This window comes from Diadema antillarum, unplaced genomic scaffold (genome assembly GCF_040938485.1).
Source record: "Diadema antillarum isolate AM-2024a unplaced genomic scaffold, OU_Dant_1.0 seq00001020_RagTag, whole genome shotgun sequence".
Taxonomy (NCBI): domain Eukaryota; kingdom Metazoa; phylum Echinodermata; class Echinoidea; order Diadematoida; family Diadematidae; genus Diadema; species Diadema antillarum.
This window is the reverse complement of record NW_027271855.1, coordinates 1,099,412-1,116,892: the sequence shown is the minus strand read 5'-3', so window position 1 is coordinate 1,116,892 and position 17,481 is coordinate 1,099,412. Positions and strand designations below refer to the sequence as shown.

General features: G+C 37.8%; 1 pseudogene; it reads left to right on the top strand.

Moving 5' to 3' along the window:
- Positions 1–507: 507 nt before the first annotated feature.
- LOC139742796 (uncharacterized) lies at positions 508–5,006 on the top strand (annotated as a pseudogene).
- Positions 5,007–17,481: the final 12,475 nt, after the last annotated feature.

The window sequence follows — 17,481 nt, the reverse complement described above, 5'->3', positions numbered from 1 at the left end:
AGCTGGGCTTTTTGGTAATCCGATAGCCTATTACAGTCCGTCTAATGACCTGCTGCAAGTTCCAATCGCAGAGGTGAAACCTTCAACCAATGGGGGTCACTCATTCACAACGAGGCGGAACTAATCGGTGAGGTCATCTACGAAGTATACCAATCGCGAACGTGGGTTGGAAACCTCATGGATAATGCATTTCGATCAGCCAATGAACAGCGTACCGCGGCAAATGACTTACAAAGAGTAAGGGACGGGGGCGGGTCCTATGCTGCCCCATGACTGCCTCATTTGCCTAATTGTGTCAATAAACACCCTTTGGCTCATACACGCGACGTGACTCCCAGTCATCCCAACAAGCGATATTACTAGTCAGTGAAGAGGCAAATGATGTGGGATTTAGCCTCGGTGACTGCCCTGGTCGTGTCATGTAAACTGGAATAAAGATAGGCACAACCTCCTCTTCACATACACTGTTTCACCAACCTTCGATCAGCCCGCTCGTGCAGCCTCCCGTCTTGGATTGATACTTGTCTACATAGCTCGCTGTCACTGACTCGAACGCTCTTTCATCTTGTTTTAATAAACTCTGGTCTTTCTTAGTTTATTTTACCATCATCCATTTTTTTCAAGTTTAGCACCATGAGCAGTCCAGAGAGTTTGGAGTTGCAGCATTCCCTTTCAGCGGGAAGCAGCCCACGGACACCGGGCAGTGAATCCGACTCCAGCGAATGTAGCCGGGAAGACTTGCAGCTTTCAGGGTCCGAGTCTGGAGTCGTTGTCGCCGGCAGCGCTGCTCAGTTCTCCCCGTCGATCAGGGATGCGGTATCGAGGGTGCTCAATGGCTACGACTGGTCTGTGGTGGCTATCCCGACTCGGACGGCGACAAACGGAAAGAGGAAACCACACATCAAACGGCCGATGAATGCTTTCATGGTATGGGCTCAAGCAGCCAGGAAGAAGCTGGGAAACCAATACCCACAGCTTCATAATGCAGAGCTCAGCAAGACTCTGGGAAAACTTTGGAGGTGAGTCTCTTCAATTATTTTATATAAAACACGAAAATAGAAACCTACACTGGTGGAAGAGTGTACACTGATGTATGTGCAGAGATTTGTTTGTTTGCTTTTTTTTTCAGCTATCGTGGATGAGTTGTAACTAGAACGCAATGAATATCGTGACATAATATGTCACGCAATGGTATGGTGCAGTGTATGATGAAGGTTTGTGTGATGACCCGGGCAGCTCTTCACTTGAACGGCTTGTGGGTGTATTATGCTTCAGTTTCCTTCATACTGTTGCTCATGAGTTTTCATCGTTCGGAGTTTTGCATCAGAATAATTGTGCATTCATGTATTGGGATTTTCACAAATGCTCCTTTTTTAAACAGAGACTGAGATGTTCTTTTTTTTAAAAATTAATCCAAGAAAGTTATAGGGAGAGCTAACTTTTCATCATGGCATGTGTTTGGAATGCAGAATTTGATCAATCAATGAGAAGCCGATATTTGTGGTACATGTATTGACATGTTGTTGTACATTGAGAGTCTAGAGAGATGTGTATTGTTTCGTGGCGGGAAATGACTGAATTATGTGTATTTTCATGGAATAGGCCTACATGAACAAGCTTTGAATCATTGGTTCATAAATGTGTACACAGTTTTTTTTTATATTGTCGTAATACAATTGTTAAATCATCGATGATAAATATATTTATTGTATCGACAAGGGCGTTTCATCATTTTTAATTCCCCCCCTGCCTAGCCATTTCCACATAGTTTCTTGGAAAATAGGCCTTTGTTGGTAGAGAAAGGGCCGCCCACATAAAATCTCCACCCTTGAGTGTGGCCACGCATAGTGACCATCTTATGGTAGGCATGGATATTTGTAAAGGACACTTTGCCTTCTCTGCATCGTTTTCGTCTTTATACTGTGGTGACATGAGGCCAGAGGCCGGAGCACGGAGGTGTGTGACGGTAAATGATTCTGAGGTGCTGAGCTGCGCCCCAGCCGTGATGTCGGCTTGACTCTTTTTTTTTCCCCTTATGCGGCCCACACACCCCCTGCCAAAACGAGTGTTTCGTTTTTGTTTTTTGCCGTGATAGATGCGACAGGGACATAATAATAAACGATATTTCATATTTGCGATATTGCTGTACCAGACCAGTGCAGACTACGTACATTATCATTGGCATGAGCACAATAATAGGATTACTAATCTTTCCGAGGAAGCAATGGGGTGAATGAATCACCAATGGGTCCTGTCTATTCACAAACTGCATTTCACATTAAGAATATCTCGCCGGTCTTTGAGAGTTGCGCTCGAGTCAGCTGGGAGTTGGTGATGAGTGAATGGACGACCTCCATGACCCATGGAATTCCGGGTTATCTTTTTGCCATATTAATCTCTAGCATTTATTGCATGACATTGCAGTGCGGCTGTAGCCGATCTGGTGTCTTGCAGATGAGGAGAGTTTTGAGTAGTGTCTCCTTGATTTTTTGCGGCGGTTAGGCGAAGCGTGTGTCCTCACAAGTTTGATACCCCGTCCTTGCAAAATGCATGGTGCTGTATAATCTCAGATACAATGTATCAGAAGTATTTTCCGAAATGTCAAGCGTGAGCAAGATTTTCAGCAAGCTCTTGAGATATGAGATTGTACGTCTCATCATAGGTCCATGGTCTCATCGGTCGTATGACATTGTTTATATCATTCTTGTGGTGATGTGAAGTGAGAGCCTCGAGTGAAGTTTTATTTTTGAAAAGTGTTCAACTTGTGACGAGCACTTCTACGCTCTGTATTCAATAACATGTCAAAAAGTAGTTGAAAAGTCGGAAATTGGTGTCGTTACACCAACCGTATGAGAATACCCATGCGTAGTATCTGGGGTTACATTGGATTTTGTAGAGTACACTCTCTTGTTGGGATGTTTGAAGTACCCAGTAAAGTAAAAGCGTCGTTTGGATACAATTGCGAAATGTTTGCGAGGCGAAGGGGGCAACTGCAGAGACATCACCAAAGTGTCGGTGGTGTGCACTTATATTGTAAGTCTTCTTGGAGGTCAAAAAGCCATTAAATCCCTACAGTCATTCCTCTATTGTCATCCGTTGTTCTCTTGACCCGTCTGCGGTATTTTTTTTTCTTCAAACAACGCCTTTTCACCTTCGGGACTGTAACCTGCCGCCCCCTCACGTTACACACTGCAACAATAAGTTGCAGGCAAATTTCTAGCATTGTTCCTTTCTCTTTGTCCCCCCCCCCCCCCCCCCCCCCCCCGCCAGGATCCTCTCAAAATGTAGATCTACATTTTATTTTTGGTCTCTTATATGTAACAACTTGAAATAGAATTGTCAATTGACAATGCGCTAGATGGTGATGCGATAATTATTTGTCTTCCATTTGTAAAATTCACTGGTAATCTAGATCTAGATGTATGTATAACTTCTGCTTTGTAAGATTCAATACTACCTCTGTTTCTCCTTGTTCATTGTCCCTCTTCTCTTAAATGAGTTTTTGCATACTTTTTATTAATAAATTTTCAGTTTGTCATTCATTTTATTTATTTTTCCGTCATCCTCTTGATTATACATTATGCAATCAATGACTGAAGTCCTCATTGTGAATTGGTTTGAGTGAAGAGTGGTACATCTCCTCTTGGGCATTTTGAATCTCCTGACTCATGTGAATATGGTAGGGAAGGATAGATTCAAACCCTGGTTTCCCCGCCCTACAGAATACCCCACACCCCCCCCCCCCCCAAAAAAAAAAAATAATAATAATAATAGAAAAAAATAAAAAAATAAATAAAATAAGATGCTGACAAAATTTTTGTGTTGTTGAGGGGACAGTACATGTATATGCATAATAGATAGGCATTAACCTCTCTCTTCTCTTCTTCCTGTTTTGTTTTCTCCTGCAGGCTGTTGTCTGACAAAGAGAAACAACCATTCATTGAAGAGGCTGAGCGTCTCAGGCAGCAGCACAAGAAAGACTACCCAGACTACAAGTACCAGCCCCGTCGCCGCAACAAGAATGACAATAACAAAAAGGCTCCACCCAACCGTCCAGTCCCCTCGCCTGACCCCTCCCACCAGGTCTCGACCAAGGCCTTGCTCAGCACCATGGTTGGGGAGGAGATCACAGACGCCAGTCTGAAGGAGAGAACCGACAAGCTGGGGATGATGATGGGAGGGGCAGTTGGACAGGGACCACCCACTCCACCAACCACACCCAAGAATGATGCTGACTGCACTCGTCCAACAAAGCGGCAGAAGTACTCCCTGAAGGTGAAGACCGAGATGCCCATGGACTTTGCTGGGGTGGATGTGCGTGACTTTGGCAGTGAGATGATGGGAATGGAGGAGATTTCTTCTGAAGAACTTGACCAGTACATTGTGCAAACGATTGCCAGCGTGACTGCTTCACACACCATGCCTTGTCAGCAGAGTATGATCAGACAGACCTGCCAAATGCCTCCCTTTACTACCAACAGTAGTTATGACATGGCCAACATCAATGTGAGTACACAGAGTGGTAATGCAAGGGGGCAGTGGCTTGGAAGGCCCCTGGCTACTGGTGGTAATACCAGCCCCTTGCAGGCAACCATTCTGGACAATGTGTCAGTGAATTCAAAGCTTGAGCAAGACATGATGTCCCCACCACCACAATATCCATCAACACAGCACCATCAGATGCAGGCATTCAACTTTGCTGCCATGCAACAAGTGCAGCAACAACAACAGCAACAGCAGCAGCAGCAGCAGCAGCAGCACAACAACAACCATATGACTTCCGACAAGCCTCCCAATGTGATTTCCCTCAGCAGCAACATTCTCCCAGGGCACAAATGGACTTCTACAATGCAAACCCTTCCACCCCTGCCAGTGGCATGCCCCCTGCCTACCAGTACCCCCACACTTCTCCCCAGCGGTCTCCAGCTTATGTAGATCTCAGTGAACCAACAATGCTCCAAGACCCCAGACCATGGGAGGCTTATGCAAGTGCAGTGCGGTCTTGAATGAACTAAACTCCACTGGACTATAAACACAAACACTTTAAAATACAGCCGTGTTTTCACGATTTAACAGCACTTGATGAGTGCAGAGCAAATACTCAAGTTTAGATAGTTCAGTTCTGAAGTGATGTGTGATTTATGTAACTCCTAAAGCTAGCGCCATCTGATCAACATGTCAGCAGGTAAATGGCTTAAACATCAACAGAACTGTGGATTGGCATTTCAGACATATACGCATTTGATCTCAGTGTGAGCCATTAAAACCTCACAAATCAAAGTACTGTAGTAATCAAACTACATTACAAGCATAAACAAGCAATTAATCATGCTCTGAAAGGGAAACTTTGTAGCATTTTACTCATCCTTGGTTTAATCAAACATGTTTTCCAATATTTTTCACTCTAAAGTGTTTTGAAGTGTCCATAAAGACCACACGTAAGAAATACAGCAATGCTGCCATTAAAGTTTGTGCCTGTAAACGTTTTGTACTGTCGTAAAATGCAAATACACTTGTTAATATCTTCAAGAAGTTATGTCAATGAATCATTCCAGAGACTACTTTGTGCCCCATAGCATCTGTTCAAGAGGGTGGAGTGGCTTTCTTTTTATAAACAGAAACTGGACCAAATTGTACAGTATTCAAACTGACTTGAAATGTGACCAAATCCAAGTACATAGTGGCTTAAAAACATAATTTCCACCGTCCGTCCCCCCCCCCCAAAAAAAAGTGAAAAGAACAAAAACAAAGGACAATGGAAGCAGTTGTCGGGATTCTTGATAGACAGTAAGAGAAACATCCACACCCCAGGGTTGGGCATTCTCAAAAATTCACAATTACCTCCAAAAATAGTGATGGAGCTTGATATTATTGCCTTTATTTTAAGTGCCTAGCTCTGTATATACAGTATTTACCATCCCAGTACTGCAGCTTTCTGGCTTTGAAAGCAAGTACTCTGCCTGTGTTTGTCACTTAAGTTGACAAGATACAGAGGGCTGGAGCAGAGTATTAATAATATTCAGTTTTTATATTTCTCACATGGGCAGCTGGGAAACATTAGCCTGGCTTCAAAGGGCAATAGGTCATCAAGATTTTAGTTCAGTGTGTTTCTCTCTGCTGTGTAATTTGTCGAAATTAGACCACACAGCGTTGATATTCAACCCTCTCTCTCTCTATCTTTCTCTTTCTCATTCATGAACGATGGTTGAAAAAGGGGTTAGCTGAGAGGAGAGACAGAGAGAAGGGGAGGAGGAAGAAGTTGACTTCCTTAGGAAGTTATTCTTTCTCTCTTCCCTCAATTGCCTTATAAAAAAAAAATATGGTTTAACAAAAGTACATAAAAGAGTTCCATTTCAGGAGCTGCAGGATACCCAGCAATACACATGTCATTCATCTGCATGTATTTCAAGGCGCACTCTCTGTATCATAAGGAAGTCTACAGTTTTATGCTTTGAATTCAATTTGATTGGTGGGAAGATGACAGAACTGTTGATCAGTACTAGCCATCGCAAGTTATGACAGTACTTGGTGCCTTTCATCATCATTCACTTCAGCCCTTTGCAAAACTTTTTTTTAAAGATTAGTTCTGAGGAAGTGAGGCAGGTAAACCCCCAAACTTTAATTCATGGGAATGAGTTCCTCTTGGATATTTATTGGCATAATTCTATCAAATATTTTCACCTTAGAGTTTTAATCTCTTTTCAAAATGTACTGATTGTTTATTTATCGAATTAATAACAGAAATAACATTCCTTGTGCCTCTTTTTGTTTTCATTCCAGTTCTGTCATCACATATTTACAAACTATGGATGAAACAAAAGGGTTTTCTTGAAAACTGTTTGATGTGAATAGCCTTGATTGCCTTACATGGGCAAATGTAGATGCTTCCTGTTCTGTGCCTTGGAATGGCAATTCTCTTCCTGCAAAGTGTGGTTTGTGTATTCAGATTTATTCAGAAATCATTGATAATATTCCGTCTTTCTGTCATGCGGTAAGATTCCTTTAGATATTTAAGATTGTGTCTTAACTAAATATTTTATGCCAAGTGATATTTGTACCTTCATAGCAACTTGTAAATATGATAAAGTTGGTTTATTTTATAGAAATATTTAAGTGCCTTTTACAGTGTTTTCATGTGTACATAGAGAGCAGTTAAGAGTTTGCACATGTAGAAAACTGTAGATTTATGTCATATACATGTAATTTGTGTGATTTCATAGGTTACATATTTCAACAAAGAATTCAAATTTTACTTTGGAGTTATAACAAGGATGCCTGTCAACACATTACTCAACCTGTTCAATATCCATGATCAGTGATAAATGGGTGTAACTGATTAATAAACCAATAAAACAAATGAGTGAACTTTGAAAATAAAACAAGCACCGTATGGTTTTTGGCTTACAGTCTGGTAAAAAGTCAGGCCCTTAAGTACAATTTACTCAATGCTGTATGTCCAGACATGACTGACAATCCCACTAATATGTTCAAAAGTTTCTTTTTCTTTTCAGCAATGTAATTACTTGTGTACAGTTGTTCCTATGAACACCAACTTGTTGCTGTTTTATACTAAATAAAATTTTCAGAAAATGATTATATTTCTCTTATGCATTCCTCTAAGCCTGCTGTCCTTGTAATCATACCTATCAAAACTGCAAGAGTTAGCCTTTTTTTTAAATGAAGCTGATAAATAGTTAAGCAATGCATTGACAGTATGAACCAAAACACTAGTTAAGACATGGTAAGTTTGCATGAGAAGCATGGAGAGAGAGAGAGAGAGAGAGAGAGAGAGAGAGAGAAAGGGTACAAAGAAGGAAAATGAAGTGTAAGTGACTTCTTTAAAATACATAGAAAAATATTTTCTGTGTTTTTGTCTGCTTGTCAGATGTGCGCAGGCTGCAGAATGTGTGTGTGTGTGTGTGTGTGTGTGTTGCGCTGTCTCAAAGCCATAGGACATAAAACAGAGTCGACACAACAATCATACACTCAATTACAGCTCCCTTGTTCATAGTGACATTCCAATCAGATACAATCGAGCTTGCTTAAGTCGATCTCGCATAAGTTGAATAATCACCTAAGTTGAAGGTCTTTTTCTCTTTATATTCTATTGATTTTAATCCCTCATAAGTCGAAATTTCTCTTAAGTTGAAGCTATTTCTTCAGTCCAAAAAGAGTCAACCTTGCCTATTTAGTCGAATCTATTTGGACTGAAGAAATAGCTTCGACTTGGATAAAATTAGACTTTTAGGTGATTACTCAACTTACGCAAGTTTTACTGTAGATTCGACTTGGGCAAGGTTGACTGTACTTTAAACACACTGATAAGCAAAGTCATCTCAAGCAAAATTTGAGTAAGGCCATTATGTGATTTATTTCAGAGTTGAACATACAAGTGTAATATTAAAACTGCATGATAAGCAACATTTAATTTACACCCATGCATATTCTCAGTAATTTCTGATTCAGTGGAATAATGCTGCATACGTCAGTCAAAATAAAGAGCCATAGTGCAGTGGACCATGTTAGCACCTCAAGGTTTTATTCAATGTCAACATACTTACAGCAGGGAGCAGCTGTACATTTCCAACTTTTTTTTTTTTTTTGCACACATATTGATCATGTATCTATGGACATTAAACTGATGAGAAGGTTGATGCCAGGGATGATATAAACCAGGCAAAGGAACACACACTGCATTTTCACACACAATTTACACTGCCACTTAAAGAGAATATCTACCCCAAAAATAATTAAACTTTAAAAGAAAGAGAAAAATAATTCCCTACAGAACAATACAAAAATGAAAAAAAAAATCAGATAAGAGATGAGGAAGATATGACATTTTGAAATTCACTTTTTTTCTTTTCAGAAAACATTTCTTGCCAGGTCCTTAAGAATATTCAAATGAGTGAGATGATGATGTCATACCCTCACAATTTTTCATGAATGCTATATATGAAATTCAGAAAAATTTTTGTTTTTAGCTAATACAAGTAAAAGTATGTTCTCATACCAGTTACATGAGTTAACATTTGTTCTTTTTTATTTTGGGTAGTTTTAAGGCACATTTTATATTTATACAGCTGAAATATGAGATTTTTGTCATTTCTGTATTTGAAATGAATAAAAAATTGTGAGAGCATGACATCATCAACTTGCTCATTTGAATATTCATAAGGACTGGTCAAGAAATGTTTTCCGAAAAAATTTGAAATTTGAAAATGTCACATCTTCCTTATTTCTTATCCAATTTTTGTCATTTGTGTATCGTTCTGTAGGAAACATTTTCCTCTCTTTTGAAATGCCTGGGATTCAATTTTTCACTCAATTTGGGTTTGATATTTGATTTAAATTATAAGGAAAAATTAAAAGGCATTACTCAGACTATCAACTGCTGGAGAATGAGATCTCTCTCTTTAATTGGTAAAATTTGTGTAATTAAGTCTCTTGTTCTCCCACAGTTGTTATATCTCTTTTCTGTTTTAAGTATCAAGATACCACAACATTTTTTAATGAGTTAAATAAGCTGTTTTTTAGGTTGATTTGGAGTGGTGGCCAAGATAGGGTCAAAAGGACATTTATGTGCAATGATTATGCTCAATGTGGTCTCAAGATGACCGACCCTTACGCTTTTGCTCTTGCTCAAAAAATGACATGGGTGAAATGTTTACTTGATGATAGCTTCGAATCTGTTTGGAAATCGATTGAATCATCAGTTTTGGAAAAATATCATATAGACCCTAATATACTTTGGAAATCATATGCACCTGAAAAAATCTTAAACTCTTTAGATAATACACAGTTAGCAGATTCCTTGCGTACTTGGTACATGTACAGGGAGTATGCAACTGTAGAGCAATTTCAATGCAAATTCTCAGAAATTGGTGCATGTCAGTCATTGTGGTTTAATCGATTGATACATTCAAAATCTAAGAAGTATTTTTATTATGAGTTGTGGAATATAAAGAATGTATCTGTAATATCTGATTTGCTGAATCCTCCCTTTCCTGGCCATAAATTATTTGAAGAATTAGTCCTTGATTTTGATATCCCTCAGTCACACAGAAGAAAGTATAATTTTTTGATAAAAAATATTCCAAATGACTGGCAGGAAAATCCCAATATGCAAGATGTTGATGTACATGAAGCTCTCATTGTTAAGTTGAAGAGTTCAAAGAAAATACCCAGTCTTGCATACAATTTGCTGAACTCCAAACAAGTTCCCAACAAGCGTTATGAATATTGGGATAACAAGGTTTTAGTACTGGTCAATTTGGACTGGGAAAAAGTACATGTTACAAATTTTACATACACTATTGATACTAAACTATGCTCATTTTATTATAAAATATTTCATAAAACAATAGCCCTAAACGTATAAGATCAAAAGAAGAGATTCTCCAAACTGTTCTTTTTGTGACAAATTTGAAGAGACAATAATTCATTTATTTTGCGAATGTGAGGTCACTCCAATTTGGGAACTTTTACGAGGTATATTAGTGTAAAAGTATGATTTCAATTTTAATTTTACTAATTTCAATAAGTTGTTTGGTGTATTATCTGACAAATTTGTAACGTATTTAATCTTAGTGGTAAAATATTTCACATTTATTTGTAAATTCAAAAACAGCATTCCAAATTTAAATGCGTTTAAATCATTTGTTCAAAAACAGAAAGAGATAGAATACCACTTGGCTAAGAAAAGGAATAAGCTCCCCATTCATTTTAAAAGATGGAGGTTTGATTTTTGATACATGTAGATAAACTCTATTGGTGGTCAGTGTACCTATCAAGATTCATGCTGCCAGTGACAGTACCTTGATACATGTACTACCTCTTTAACAGTGCATTTAAAATGTACTTCATGCAGTCTATGTCATGTTCTTAAATCATATGAGTTTAAATAATTATGTGTATAGTTAGTCACCATGGAAAGTAGTTACCCTGGTGTCTCCATAGGTTAAGAGTTGTTATGTGTATGATTATTCCAGATGTTTATTTTGTCTTTTTTCAAATTGTTGCCAATTGTGTGTAAACAATGTGATTCTGATTTGATTTAATAAAACATATAGATAATTTAAAAAAGGTTTATATATTTTTGGGGTGGATTCCCTCTTTAAAGAGTGAAATGCATGTATGCTTTGTGTTGTCAGACCATAAAATGAATTATCATTACTGGTACTGACATAAAATGGCTCATGAAACTAAGTACATAACAGACTACGACATGAGGTGTCTCCAAAACCAATAACTTTCACCTGCAACAACAACAACAAAAAAACCTCTGTTGCTACAACATCTCATTCCTTTATTTTCTTTGTTTAGAACTGCATAAAAATAATATGTCTAATAAGAAAGAACAGATAAACTGCCATTTGTATCTCTGTACCAGCACTTACTCAATGATACATTTTGTTACCAAAATTAATACCAAGTGATGAAATCAGAGAGTACACCTGTACATGAAAGAATGAAAGTTATACATGTAATTATGCTATTATCACAGAGTACTGTGTTTGACTTCCATCATCTACACATTGCACCAAGAAAACAAGACAAATCATACTGTATGACCTGATTTGTGACAAGGCACAAAACAATCTATTGTGAAAGATGTACAGTATGTTTGACATCAAACTTGCTTGAGAAGTGCAAGACATTCACCTTGAGAGTGTAAGTGTGCTCAGAAATGGAGCAACGAAAACACCCCCCCCCCCCAACCATACGCATTGGGTATGTGACTGTCCAGCTCAAAACCCTTTAAAAAAGTATGCCAAAATGAATTTCCACCTTTCTACATAGTTTAACCTGTTGAAGACGAGTCCCAAGAATACTCGGGCAAGTGTTTAGGGAAAATGACTGTTGCAGCAAAATCAGTTGTCCTCAATGGGTTAAGAGTAATGAAATGATATACAACTTGTTAAATTTGACCATCGTAACCCATTCTAAAGGTGATTGAAATAAAAGAGAGTAGTTTCATAGAAAAGGGAGAAAAGAGGATGATTTAAAGATTGGGGTCACTCAAGCATGCTGTGCAAAAATATCAATGAGAAAAAATATGGTTAAGAAAACCTGCTAACATCTCAATATCAGTTTTAAGCCACCATATTTTGACAGTAGGTAAAGAAAAGATTACTCTTCCAAGTAAGATAAACTTAAAAAATTTGAGTTGGTCAAGTAGAACGACATTATTTGTTCATTACAGAAAATCCTAATCTGGGACTTTTTGTGGGTTTTTAACTTGGCTGTAACATACAGAAAATATATGACATAAATGTTACAGTGACTGCTAATGAAATGACTTAATGTCTACTTCACAATAATGATGAGTGGTAACAAATATTTCTGAAATCAACTGTGGGAAAAAAATTTGATATTTCAACATACTTCAATTTAATAATTTTCTTTCCTTTTATGTCTAATAAGTGACTGGCAGATGATAAGAGCAAAACTGAGGGAGTTTCATAAAATATGTGTAGGCTCCTAAAACCGTACTATTCTTTGCTTATTCTGTAGGGTTTGAAATTTCTCAAATCTTACATGTTCTTTTCTGAAAAGTGACTTACTGTCTACAGGCAAATGTGGTGTGAAGTCATAGGACATTTCAAATAGAGGGCTCCGTCAACAGTGAAACTACATTCCATGTTCAAATTGACATGTTCAAAAAGAGGAAAATATAACATACCACAACAATTAAAATTTGATAAAAATTAAAAAAAAATACCTACAAATCTTGAAGTTGATTTTTTTTCAAAATACTTGATTCAGTTCAGTTCAATTCAATTATAATTCATTTCCATCCAACAAAAAGGTACATCATAATATTAAGCACACATTTCACTAATCATGTTTTTAAGAATTTGTAAGAAATATGTTCAGTACAAGGTGAATCATAGGATATATTACAAAATGCATGTACAAATGAATCGCACAATACGATCAACAATGCATACTTGCAAGATCAACAGAAAAGTAAATATAATAACGAAAAAAGTGAGTCTCAGAAAAGCAGAGCTTGTAAAATGTGGATCACTTAAAAAACAATGTGCTGACATAAGTTGCTATCTATTGCTTTATATACAGGCGCGGCGATATGGTGCAATTAACTCGCCAAAAGCATATGACCTCGAAGCCTCATTTGCATAAAGTAAACAGCTTGTGTACGCAAAACCGCTGGGGAATTCAAGTGTTGCAGGACAATCGCAATATCTCACCTCAGAAGCCATCAAATGATTAAATCTATACAGCAAATTGAAGGAGAAACTGACCCCCTGTTCAGACGCAAGCCAGTTTATACCAAAACTTGATAACGAAATGATGTATAAAGAATCATCGTATAGCGACAAACCGTTCAGACGCTAATTTCGAACATTCCGGAAAAACATCGTATAGTTATGCAGTTTCTCACTGTGTATGTTGATATGGTCATGAGTGACAGGCACAAGGTCACCTTACGTGCTTGCTCCCATTAAACCCTGCCCAGTTATACCGTTCTATGGTCGCCATACGTTCAGACACGACGGAATGCTGATTTGTTATCGAGTTATAGTTGGAAAAGATGTTCTGACCGTCATTTCGCTATATGTCGTTTCGTTACACGTCATTTTGTTAGTCAGCATTCAGACGTATAAATTCATCGTATAGCTATACCGTTTTGGTATAGCTTTACTCAAGTATAATTTTTTTGCATCTGAATGCCCTGTATTATCTAACTGACAATGCTAGTTATTTTTGGTTTTATCGAGGATAAACCTGTGAAAATAACATCGAAACTTAGCTTCCAAAACAGAAAATTTGGTCTCTAAAGAAGTGTTATTTTCTCACATTTTCCTTCATTGCCCAAAAATGAAACTTCGGTATATGACTTATGGTAGTATATCCATACTGTGTTCCAAATATCTTTTCTGTATCATTTGGCGCACGGTTATGTTGGGAAAAAATCGAGGTGACTGTCACTTGTGACCCACGTAAAATCCATAGCGTAAGCAGTACGCAGTCCGATGTATCGGTTTTCGTGCTGCATGAAACAGTTGAAGCACATTGCAGGGTTCATCTCTCGCCCACTCACCACCCTGTGGACAGAAAACCGAACCCTGTGGCCGTGCGCCAAACCTGACACCGCTGATTGGCTAAGCGTGCACTGACCAGTAGAGAACGCATGCGCAGGAGGATGATCTAGTTGTGCAGGTCCAGTATTTTCTCTTAAATTTGGTTGTCTTTTTGCTCTTATTTTCACCTAACTACTAGTTGCACAAACACGAAACTTCGCAGGTAGTGAGTCTGGTGTATACTGACTAGCAATATGTTAATCAAATGCATATTCATGCAGACGCAGACTTATGTCGGGAAAAAATCGTAACCCTTTCCCACGGTCGACTCAAACAGAAAAATACACATATCTCAAAAGATACATCAGCATTTTCGCCCAAAAATCATATGAAGGATGATATATCCATATTAGATATAAGTTTCAAGGGATTTCGTGGTAAAATAAGGGAGATACAAGGAGGTGAACTTTCGAGATTCTTTTGTCCTTCGCTCCGCACAGTGCTTCAATGACCATGACAAATTCAAAAGCTTTGGCCTCTCATCAGTGAGTTAATTGCAGCGTATCGCCGGGCCTATATAGCAAATATTTTGCAAATTTCAAGTCAGTTGCAAATTGCAAATTTAAGAAAACAAGAAAGAAGAAACTATAAAATGCATCGCCGGGCCCATATAGCAAATATTTCGCAAATTTCAAGTCAATTGCACATTGCAAATTTAAGAAAACAAGAAACTATAAAATCTGACCCCAATATGAATGCGATGTGAATGCATGCAGGTACTAATACGCAGTAAACAGTACACAAACAAGGTGTGTGATAATACTACACAATCACAATTTTACACACTCGTGAAACTGTTGGGAAGTCCTGGTTCGCGAAAAATTACAGTAAACAAAAAAATTTGCACTGATATACATATATATAGATATATATCAGTATCTACATGGCATATATACAGTATCTTATACATTATTCAAAGTGATGACTGCCACACAGCCCATCCTATAAGGTGTACATAAACATATAGGCCTATATATATATATATATATATATATATATATATATATATATATATTATATATATATATATATATATATATATATATATATATATATATTATATATATATATATATATATATATATATATTTTTTTTTTTTTTTTTGTAATTGTAATAACTTCACTCCTCCCCCCCCCCCAATTTACCAAGTCATCAATGCTTAATAGTAATTGCAACAAATGAGAACAATTTGATGTGAGGGAGATGTTTCTGTAAAAATAAGTAAATACAGTAATGATGTCTATGCAAGCAAAGGGAAAACTTCACATCATCACCTAATTTTATTTGCTGTGATATGACTGTGATATAATGACTGTTTTGAGATGGGTCTAGGGAAATTACCCCCTGGGCAATTACCCCGTACCCTTCCCCTGACCCTAACCCTAATCCTAATCCTGAACCTAATCCTAACCCTAACCCAAACTCTACACCCTATACCTAACCCTAACCCTAATCTTTACTCTAAACTTATTACTAATCAGTGTTTAGCCGGGGGTAATTGCCCTGATATGGAGGAGATGTATGAAAATTTTACTTTCATTAACTTTCTTATTTTTCTGTCTAATGTTAATGAAACTTGCACTGATTTGTCCATTTGATTTTCAGGGCTGCCAACACTGGAAACTAGTTGAGAGTGAGACTCCCATAGGTCAATGCTATAATTTAGGAGTCAAAATGAGAGAGATCAATAGAAATGCATGCAAATGAAATAAAGTTTTAGAGTGAGAAAGGACCAAAACGAGTGAGTCTCACTCTCAATGAGTGAGAGTTGGCAGCCCTGGATTTTACTCTATAAAGTCAAATTTGTCAGTTGAGAATGAGAAGGGCGTTAAGTTGTCTTGAACACTATGGGTTTAGTGGCAACTTAACGCCCTTCTCATTCTCACCCGACGAATTGTAGTTGATTTTTCGCTTTAAGAGCTACTGATGTGACTGTAAATGCACGGCACCCCGGCCTGATAATTACTGGCCTCACCTGGCCACCACAACGCTTTAATTGCAGAGGGAGCCCCAGTTCTACTGTGAATCTCAGGGCAGTGGTGTCAGTGCAGGCAGACACAAATACAGGTTCTGTCACAAGTCATCCCAGGACTGGCTGCTGTTCTGACACGAAACACAGCTCGTAATATCATTCGTTTGGAGAGGGTTCAAGAGTTTACTGGGAAAACACACACAAACACAATAACACATGCACTGTGATGGTACAGTCACATCAGATTACACTGTGCTGATGTTTTCATATTATCCCTATATTACTAGCTCAGCTACCAGGGAGAAATAATGCTTTAAGCCAGAATACTTGTGAATGTAACATTACCAAAAACAATACCAATATATCAGTTTCTTTTCATGTTCCAAATCGTAGAAAATGAGTTTTCCATCTAGACAAGTATATGGAGTGATACCTATGTAAAGGCATTACATAATGGCTATTACATTTGCAATAGAACAATTTGCAATATACAAAGGTATACCCTACCTATAGCAAGTTTTTATGTTGTAATTTAATTGTTTCAAGTGTACAACATCAATGAATAAGATCATGTTTCTGATGACACAAATTGTCACTGCAGTGTCCTACAAATTTTTGTATACCATCTGAGTGTACGTAATATTGTACATTACAAAGGAGTGATCCTCAGTAGTTTAACTCTTTATGTGCCATGGTGTAAACCCCCTGTGTGCGACATTATTCAGAGATAGCAACGTTTTGGGAGAACATTCTGTTTTTCAAATATATGTAACTCTCATAGACTGTTGTTACCCTGGGCATATATAATGAGCAAAGATGTAGAAAAAAGGCCAAGCATTGTTTTGATGTAAATTCTTTTGACAAATCTATGATTGGTTTTCTTTCAAGAGACCAGTAGCTACATCATTGTAAAGGCATGACTTCTGCACACAAAACAGTAACAGAAACTTAGAATTTACTTGCAAATCCAGTAGGACACACTGCTAGATAGTCATTCACCACATAACATGTAAGCTACATACGCCAGGAATGGAATCGCGAGAAACTCTTTTATCGTATTGTGGTATTTGCCTATTTATTCATCGGTTTGGGCAGGTTTGTGCATTTGAGCAGAATATGCGAAGTTGGCACGCCGTCAACTGAGTTGGACGTGTGAACGTGGCACATGAAGAGTTAAAACAGCATTTTATGAGGTCCTCAATCTTACAAATTATATAAATACACATAGACCTATATATAAACAAACCAATACAATACAAGCAACCTCATGGAAACACATAATCATACAGGCAAGAAGCATATGTACACATGTTATTTGCTGAGCAGATATCATAGTCATATCCATAAATTCACACATTAATTTGTTTTTTTCATTCATCAAGAAGTCAGAAGTCTGGTGC